Source organism: Vigna umbellata, chromosome 8, assembly GCF_029865625.1.
Source record: "Vigna umbellata cultivar VRB3 chromosome 8, Vumbellata_1.0, whole genome shotgun sequence".
NCBI classification, from domain to species: domain Eukaryota; kingdom Viridiplantae; phylum Streptophyta; class Magnoliopsida; order Fabales; family Fabaceae; genus Vigna; species Vigna umbellata.
This window is the reverse complement of record NC_142172.1, coordinates 8698862-8708121: the sequence shown is the minus strand read 5'-3', so window position 1 is coordinate 8708121 and position 9260 is coordinate 8698862. Positions and strand designations below refer to the sequence as shown.

At 38.0% G+C, this 9260-nt stretch overlaps 1 pseudogene; it reads left to right on the top strand.

Moving 5' to 3' along the window:
- The first annotated feature begins 491 nt into the window (after positions 1-491).
- LOC124841227 (uncharacterized) lies at positions 492-7967 on the top strand (annotated as a pseudogene).
- Positions 7968-9260: the final 1293 nt, after the last annotated feature.

Genomic DNA, 9260 nt, shown 5'->3' with positions numbered 1-9260 from the left:
TCCAAATACCAACTCGTTTCATCCTCTGCATGGCTCGATTCTTTCGAAAGCAACACGTGGTCATCTTCACAATTACACTTGTCCAGTGCATGACTCACTTCCTGGGTACACCTGTCTAGTGCGCAGTTTTGTTCTTTTCCACACATGTCCCGCATCAACCTCCAAAAAAAATCTACTTCAGCCTCTTCCACTTTGCTCATTAATAACACATGATCAGACTCTGAATCACATGTGTCTTGTGCAAGATTAGTCGCTTCATCATTCTTAATTTTCTTCATGGATTCGTTGTGTCAGCACTCTAAAGAATAGTGCTCATATTTGTTATAGGTGTAGCATTGAAAGTTTCTTTTATCATAGCCTTTTCTGCCTCTGCCTCTAGATTGCCTTCCTCCTCTCTTTTTTCCCTCCTTTTGCTCGCTGCCATTATCTTCCACAGTTTGTTCAGAGTGTTTGACATTTCTACCTCGAGTTTGTCCACCTCGTGATCGACCTCTGCCCCTTCCAGCTCCACGGCCCTTGAAGCTTTGATTATTTCTAGCTTGCAAGGCTTGACTTGGGCCTTGAATCACACCCTTTTTTGCAATCTTTCTTTCAATTAATCTCTGCTCATGAGCTTCAAGGGAATTCTACAACTCTTTCACTCTCATCGTTTCAAGATCCTTACATTCTCAACAATCTTCTTGTCTTTTACGATCTTGTCACAAGCTCTCATCACATTCACCATGATTTGGATTCTTCCAACGTACTCCACAACCGTTTCTTGGTCTCCCATGCTCAGAAGTTCATACTGTCTTTGTAGAGATTGCAACCTGATCGTTTTTACCTTTCTAGAGTTGTCATAGCCCTTTTGCAGTATATCCCACACTTCCTTTGTCGTGGCAGCCTTCGATACTTTCTGGAAAATTGTCGCAAATATGCACTGGTGCAACAACATTCGTGCTTTGTAGTCCAGCCTCTTGTTCTCTTTGTACAATTTATTCACCTTTTCTGAATCACCCTTCGAAGGTTCTTTGAAACCTTTCTTGACAATTTCATCCGTTTCTTGGAAAGCAAGGATCACGTCCATCTTAATGCACCAAGCGTCGTAGCCTTTGCCATCAAACACTGGCAGGTTGCTGTGAATCATTCCAGCCATCACTACTCCACGAGTTTTCTCTTCTTGAAACGTCTTCTTGGGCTTTACAACTCTTCACCAGATCTCACAACCTAACTCTTGATACCACTGTTAGCCTCTTAACATATTTTACAGAATTATGCAGAGAGAAAAGTGTATGTAAAGAGAGAGAGAAAACTGAGATTTATTTTTCATTAACAACTGCTAAAAGTATTACAGAAGAGATGTATATATGAACAGTAAAACAAACTAATATCACAGTTATGTTAGTTGGATTAACACGCAAGTTAGAAAGAAGATACAAAAGAAGAAAATTGCTCTGTCTCTACATAAGACGACAAACTAGTATTTGAAAAAAAAAAGGATCTGATATAGGAATAATTGTGTCGATAAGGATTAAATATAATAGTTTACGTGTATCAAATGTTCAATCGATATTTTAATTATTTAAAGTTCTTCTTTATGGTTTCCTGCTGTGTTACTTTGATACGGATCTGATACTGTTCATTTAAAGTTCAAAACAAAATATATAAATGTTTTATGGTTGAACTTAAACTTCTCATTCAAATTTGGAACTTTTCATTTTCAACTAAGTAAAACATTTATTAATTTGAAAGTTTCGTCTCTATAATAATTGCGTTAGAACAACTTATATCACTCGAATGTTTAATCAAAATTTGAAACTCAATAAAATGTTATTAAAATATGCAAGCTTTCTTTGTTAGCATTTTACTCACGAAAATCAAAGAATTCCCCTTAAAACAAACACAAAGATGCTCTCCGTCTGGAATATCATATGACATTAATTTATTATGTTACTAAAGATTATTTTATTATTACTCATTACAGTTTATTTTATTCAAAGTTGAAAATATAGAAAGGGCTAGTTAAAATATTTTAATCAATTTAAATATTCATTTTTCATGAAGCTGAGTCAAAGTTGCTGCTGGTCTTGGTCGGTATCACATATTTGTGCATGTGATTACTTGTCTTCACTAACATATACACACGTAAGTCAGAAAAATTATTTTTTTAATCAAATATTTGAATTATAATAACTTTGAATTTGAATTTAATAACTTTGAGAGAGAAATGGTAAGACAGATAAATGTCTTAATCCAGTATGTTAACGTTGCACCAACATGCACTTGTTTCTTTGCTATTTCAACAACCGTTTCATTGAACAATTATGTGACAAATATCAGAGAAAACATGAGACGGAGTAATAAAACCGGTAAACACATCTCTTGTGCAGTATGTGTCACATTAATTCTTTAACCTTTGTTTTAATGCATTGAATATCTCATTTTTTTTATTCATATATGATATACACCTTTTTCAAACATAATAATTTTCCATTACAATATAGCTTGATGATAATAACCTATTCCGCTCTTTAGTCAAACAATACTAAAATGATTTCATAATCAAACTCGTCATTCAACACCTCAACACTATATTCATTAGTTCTTTTTGTCTCCAAACGATGAAGAAATTATAGAGACCAATTAAGTATAAAATAATGATTTTTGGACACCAGAATTTGACAAACTTTTGACACCATATAAATGTCGCGATGTCATTGGGCCATGTGGAAAGTGTTTTAAAAAATAGAAAATGAGGTGGAAATTGAAGTAGAGGGTTTTTGTTTTCGTGCACTAGTACAAAAACAATGTATATGTCACACGTTAAAAATAACCGGTGATATTTTTGTAAATAAATGTAATTATTAAATTTTAAATTGTAATTCGATGTAAAATGATATAAAACGTCGAATGTCCCTGCTTTAGACGTCAAAATGTTGTTGAATTCAATAAAAATTTGAACGGGAGATTGAAAATTTCTATTTTTTATATATTCTAAAACACTTTCCACATTTTTTAAAACACTTTCCACGATAGACGTTATATGTTGTTTTGTACTAGTGCGCGAAAACAAAAACTCTCTAGTCATTAAATTTTCACCTCATTTTCTATTTTTTAAAACACTTTCAACATGACCCAATAAAATCGCGACACATGTATGATGCAATAGTTTGTCAAATACTAGTGTCAAAGTATCATTATCCTTACACTACCAGAAATATGCTTATTACCGAAGGATTAATACCGACGGTCTTTTTTGTCTTTCGGTAATTGGGCAGTGACAGTACCGAAGGAATACGCCCTTCGGTAAGGTTTAATTTAGTGAAATTAGAACTTGGGATTTCGCTATCCCATTCTCCCAAATTCAGTATTATGAAAGCTTCTCTCCCCCGTCGCCCTCCTGCACCCCCCCCCCCCCAAAAGAAAACCTCTTAACCTTAATCTCACTCGTTCAATGGTGGCCATTTTTTCGCACTTCCCGCTTCTTCCAGCTTCTCTCTCCTGCCTTTGCCGTCGCACACCGTCTCCCTCCTCTTCGCCAAACCCCAACACCACCCTTCCCTCCTCTGCGTCAAATGCAAACCCTCTGATGACATCGACACCTCATTCTTCGACAACGTCAACCCCCAAAAGCCTCCAGAGGGATTTGTCGCCCCTCCCTCCTTCGACGATGGCCCCCTCGAGACGGAGGACGAGATTGTCGCAGCCTACGTGGAGCTCTACGGCCTCGCCTTTAGCAGCGTTTCCATGCTCGGGAATGACGTCTTTGAAACAGACACCATGGTGAAGTATGACACGGGGTTCGGGTCCGCATAACACGAGGTTCGGGTCCGGCACGAAGAAGGCGAAGGTCCATGATGAGTTCGAAGAGAGGGTGGTCCAAGTGAGGAGGGTGACGAAGGTTGTTAAGGGAGGGAAGCAGTTGCGCTTTAGAGTTGTCGTCATTCTCAGCGACAAGAAGGACCAAGTCGACGTCGGAGTTAGCAAGGCCAAGGAAGTTGTCGCCGCCGTTCAGAAGTCCGCCTCCAATGCTAGGAGGAACATCGTGAAGGTGCCAATGACTAAGTACTCCACTTTTCCCCACAGGTACTTTCTCGACTTTACCTTACCCTACACTGTATTTCTGAACTATTTGTTTTGGTCACCTATTTATGCTGTTATGATAATCTGCAAGTGTCTTTTGAATCCAAGATTGAATCGATGAGGTTTGTTATAATTAATTATGAAAAAAAAAATGAAATTTACTTTGCATATGTATGAGCTAAAAGTAAAAATTTGGAATTGGAGTCTGAGATTGAGATTGAGATTGAGATTGAGTTTGAATTTGCACTTGGGAGAATGGGAGTTCAACAAAAGCTCATTTCTTTTTTCTTTCATTCTTCTCCTGTATTCATCATGTTTCCCCTTGTTGGTTCATCCCAAGAGCACCAGAAAATTACTAGCAGCCCTTCAAGAACCAAAGATAATAACCACATTAAGGTAGGGTATTTCATCAAATTCCATATTCTGAACTTTTATTCAAGAAAGTTAGCAGCATAATCTGTTCATTTTTCCCCCTTGCCTAATTTCCAATCTTGCAAGTTAAATCCTTTGTTTATTAAATTAAATCCTTTGCTTATTAAATGTGAGTTCTGTCTCTGAAGCTAACTCTTTTTCTTCTGTGATAAGTTAAGATGAGTCCAAGACTATCAAATAAAGAGCCTGTAGGCTTCGAATGGGGTTCTTGATGCCTGTTGGTATACTTGCAATTAGACTATCAAACAAAGAGGAAAATTCAAGAAGGCATAGAATTGTGTTGTATGTTCATTCAATTTTAAAGGTAAGTATATCTAAGTCCACATTACATCACAACTCCAAATCAAATGTAATAATCGATTGTTTCTACTGTAAGTTCTTTTACTTGAACTTGAAAACCAATGATCTACAAAATCATAGAACAAGAATTTACGGTAGTGAGAAAATAAGTGTTGTGGAAATGGCCAAAAGAGTTGTAAACAGTATTTTCAAGATGGTCTATGTGCTTGTTGTAATAATATTTTCAAAATGATCTATCTACTTTTATCTTCACCTTGCTCAATTGAATGCATAATTAGTATTGTTAGTACATGTCTATATCAGTTGAAGGGGATATATAAATGAATTCAAAACTTGTTTGCCCTTTTTATCCTCTAACTTTAAACCAAATTCATACTTAAAAGTAAAGCATTTTGGCTATTAGTCAATGAATAAATTAGAGTGACTAATGTGTTAGATTAGAATACAACAAATCATTTGGAAAGCCTCTGGATCTGTTAATGGCCATATATTAGTTTTATAAGGTTAGTACTAAGATTCAGAATTTTAGTTAATTTTTTAGCCTTCGTTGCTGAGAAAATGTGTTTTAGGTTACTCATGTTTTAGTCAAAATTGGTTTGTCACTATATTTTAAAATTGGTAGTTTTGGTCTTTTGTAAATTTTGAAATTTGATCAATTTAATCCCTAACGACAAAGTTTAAAATCCACCAAAACATGAAAGGACTAAAACTAATTTTTACCAAAATTTGAGAGAAATAATACAACATAATTCTTCCTTTAAATGCCTTAAAAAACAAGTACTCAACCTTACAAAACCAATGAAAAGTTAAAGTAATTAGACCTTTTATGCTCCATGTTTATTAGCATTGTTAATAGACCTTTCAAGTGTAGATTGTCAACAATACACTAAACCAAAACAGCTAAAAAAAATACATTGCAGATAAATACCGAAGGTTTCTACCCGTCGGTAATTACTGAAGGCTTTCGCCCTTCAGTAATTACCGAAGGCTTTCGCCCTTCGGTAATTACCGAAGGCTTTTGTCCTTCGGTAATTACCGAAGGGGAAAGGCCGTTGATAATGGTTAACGACAAGGGATTTACCGACGGTCATCTGATCGTCGCTAAGCTGTCGACAATGGATTATAGTCGTCGATAATGTCCTTCTTTACTGTAGTGTTAAGTATATATGCAACCCCTAAAGGAGGTGGTGCAGCCATGACCACTCCAACTTTTTAAAAATTTTTCAGTTATGAATTGATTAGAAGGATAAAAATTTATTAAGACAATGTTTTTTTTCTTCCATTTTTTTGTTTATCACATATTGTATTCATTCCAAACTCTCATAAATTTTGTTTTCTTTTGTTTCTAGAAAAAGTAATTAAACACAAAAAGTCATTATTTGTGTTCTCATTTCTCCTTATTCTCTTTCTTAAAAAAAATAGTGAAATATTAATTTAATAATTAGCATTTTTTATTTTATGAATCTTTTATATATTAAGTTTTTATAAATATAGAAGAAAAAAATTGTATTATATATTTATTTTTTATAACAGAATTTGAAACTAATATATAATTTATTATTATTAAATAAAAAATTGTATAGTATCATATCTAGGCCGAACAGTTAGCATCCAAGACCGATCGATCTATCTACTATAGCAGCACTCGTCAACTCTACTATGGAAACGCTCGTCAACAAACCAGGTTAAAGGATGTTGGGCCACAGGGTTCGTAACCTAGGTCAAACCAGGTTAAAAGGTGTTGGGCCACAATTGGGCCAACATTTAAGTTATTGGATAAAATATCTTATTAAAGATATTTTATGAGCAACCAACCGGATTTTAAGATAAATATGTTTAAGGTAAATCTGTTTATATTTTATTAGGCTTGTGATAACCTATAAATACAAGACCAATGCTAAAAGCCAGGTACGTTCCACTTACGCTCTATTCATACTGGAAAATACTCTGCTGTGATAATAAAATCATTTTATTGAGAGCTAAGGCTCCATAACCCACGCCTAACTAGAGCGTCGGAGTGTCTTCTACAACTACATTCCCCTCCGACAGTGAAGGAGAACGAACAATGCGTATCGGAGAAGCACAAGCGACTCATCCAAGGATAAACAAGCGACCTATATTGCAGGAAAGCGAGCGACATCGACATCCAAAGGCGATAAAGACACGTCCGCAAGGTTAATTTTCCGGTTTCTTATATCTTTACTGAAACATGTTAGTGCCCACCTGGGGTCGAGCGGCATCCCACTGAAACCGCAAGGAACCAAACAAGGAATGAGTTTCAGCATCATCATGTCAACCAAACTCCTACCAATCCACTACGGTCCTCGCCGGTCACCGTCGGCACGTCATCAACGCCAAGGGTGACGACATTGATAGAAAAGTTTGAAGTCTTTACTTTATTTTCCTTTATTGTAAATTTTTTGCTTTAACCAATCTTTTTCTGAGTATAAAGAAGCAGCTGTTGAAGTAATGAAAATGTGCGACGACACGCTTCCACATCGGAGCCAGTATCCGGCATCAATTGTCGTGGCCCGATCAACCGCCACTTCAAGGCCATCTCTCATCTTTCTCGCGACACCACCATAGCCTCTCCCTCCCACTTAAATTTGCTTTTTAATTTGGGTGTAATATCCTTAATCTGGTTCAGTTCACTAGAAGATATATGTATTATAGGATTTGGTCTTCTTCTTGCTTTTCTTGATTCATGTGAATTAAAATAATGTTTATATGCATTAAACGAATACCTATTGATCCAATTCATAATCATTTGAAAGAACTAAAATATTATTTTATTATCTGGGATTACCTCAGCACTTGGGTATACTGATTTACTACTTTTTGTTTATTTAAATACTCAACTCTTTCTTTATTGTGCCGCACAGAAGAAAGGCAACCCCTCTGGCACATCATGATGCCTAATTTGGTATTATTCTAAGAAAAAGAAAAAAAGGTCCTGGTGCCTTATCTGTTTCAAGTGCAACGCCAAACTCCAATCACCACTACTCAGTCACCAGCATCATCAACCACTCAGCGTCAGCGAGTGGATGAATCTCCGAACAGACGATAACTTCTCTGTTACAGAGGCTTTCATGTCCTCCTCCGATCTCTCCTCCATAGGGCCTCCGTCGGCATTGCCGCAATCCGCCGCCGTCTTCAACCAGGACATCCTCTAGCACCGCCTATAGGCCCTTATCCAAGGCGCCAGAGAAAGTTGGACCTACGCTATCTTTCGGCGGTCCTCATACGACTATTCCGGATCTACGCCCCCTGCACCATCCGGTCCAGCACCCGCGTCATCAGCCGCGCCATTCAGTTCAGCCTCTGCATCATCTGCCGCCCCTTTAGTGTGTCGAGCTCCTTCAACTGGCAAATTTTTACACTTCAAATTAACCATAACCATATATATAATCATTTGGTCAACTTGGAGATTATCATCTCGAGTCACCAAACGGTACTCGTTCATTCGACCTCAAAGGTATTCAGTCATTCATCCTTAGAGGTGCTCGTCCATTCGGCATTACAAGTGCTCGGCCATTCGGCCTCAGGTATTTGGCCACTTGGCCTCGACTATTCGGCCACTCGGTCTCAACTACTTAGCCATTCGGTCTCATAGGTACTCGGTCATTCGGCCTTACAAGTATTCGGCTCTTCGGCCTCAACTATTAGGTCATTCAGCCTCACAGGTATTCGACCCTTTGGCCTCAACTCTTTGGCCGTTCGGCCTCAAAGCTACTCGATAATTCGGCCTCGCAGGTATTCGACCCTTCGACCTCAACTATTAGGCCATTCGGCCTTAAAGGTATTCGGCTCTTCGGCCTCAACTATTAGGTCATTCGGCCTCACAGGAATTCGGCCCTTCGGCCTCAACTGCTCGACCTTCCATGACTTCGAGTGTTCAACTATTAGGTCATTCGGTCCTTCAGCCTCAACTGCTCGGCCTTCCATGGCTTCAAGTGTTCAAGCCTTAGGCCATTCGTCCTCACAGGTATTCGGCCATTCGGCCTAAAAAGTACTCGGTCATTCGGCCTCATAGGTATTCAACCATTTGGCCTCAAAGGTACTCGGCCATTCGGCTTAACAGGTCTTAGGCCATTCGGCCCTTCGGCCTCAACCGTTTGGCCTTTCATTGCCTCAGGTACTTAGCCAAATTTGGCGTCAAATGTGAAACCTTCCACCTTTTGGTCATTCGGCCTCACAAGGTATTCGCCCTTTCGGCCTCCACTGCTCGGCCTCCCATGGCCTGAGGTCACAAAGCACTAAAGCAAGTACATGCCGGCCATGACACATCCTAATACGGAATCTTGAGTTTAGTCCAAAACATTCAACCGAAGACCGAGCGGTCTTACTCGACTGATCGTTCGGCCTTATAGCAATTGGTTTGTTTAACTACTTTGTTTCTCACCGTGTAAAATTTGAATTGTTATATTTCTTTAGTGCGGATAATCACATCTTGCATTCAAATTAGA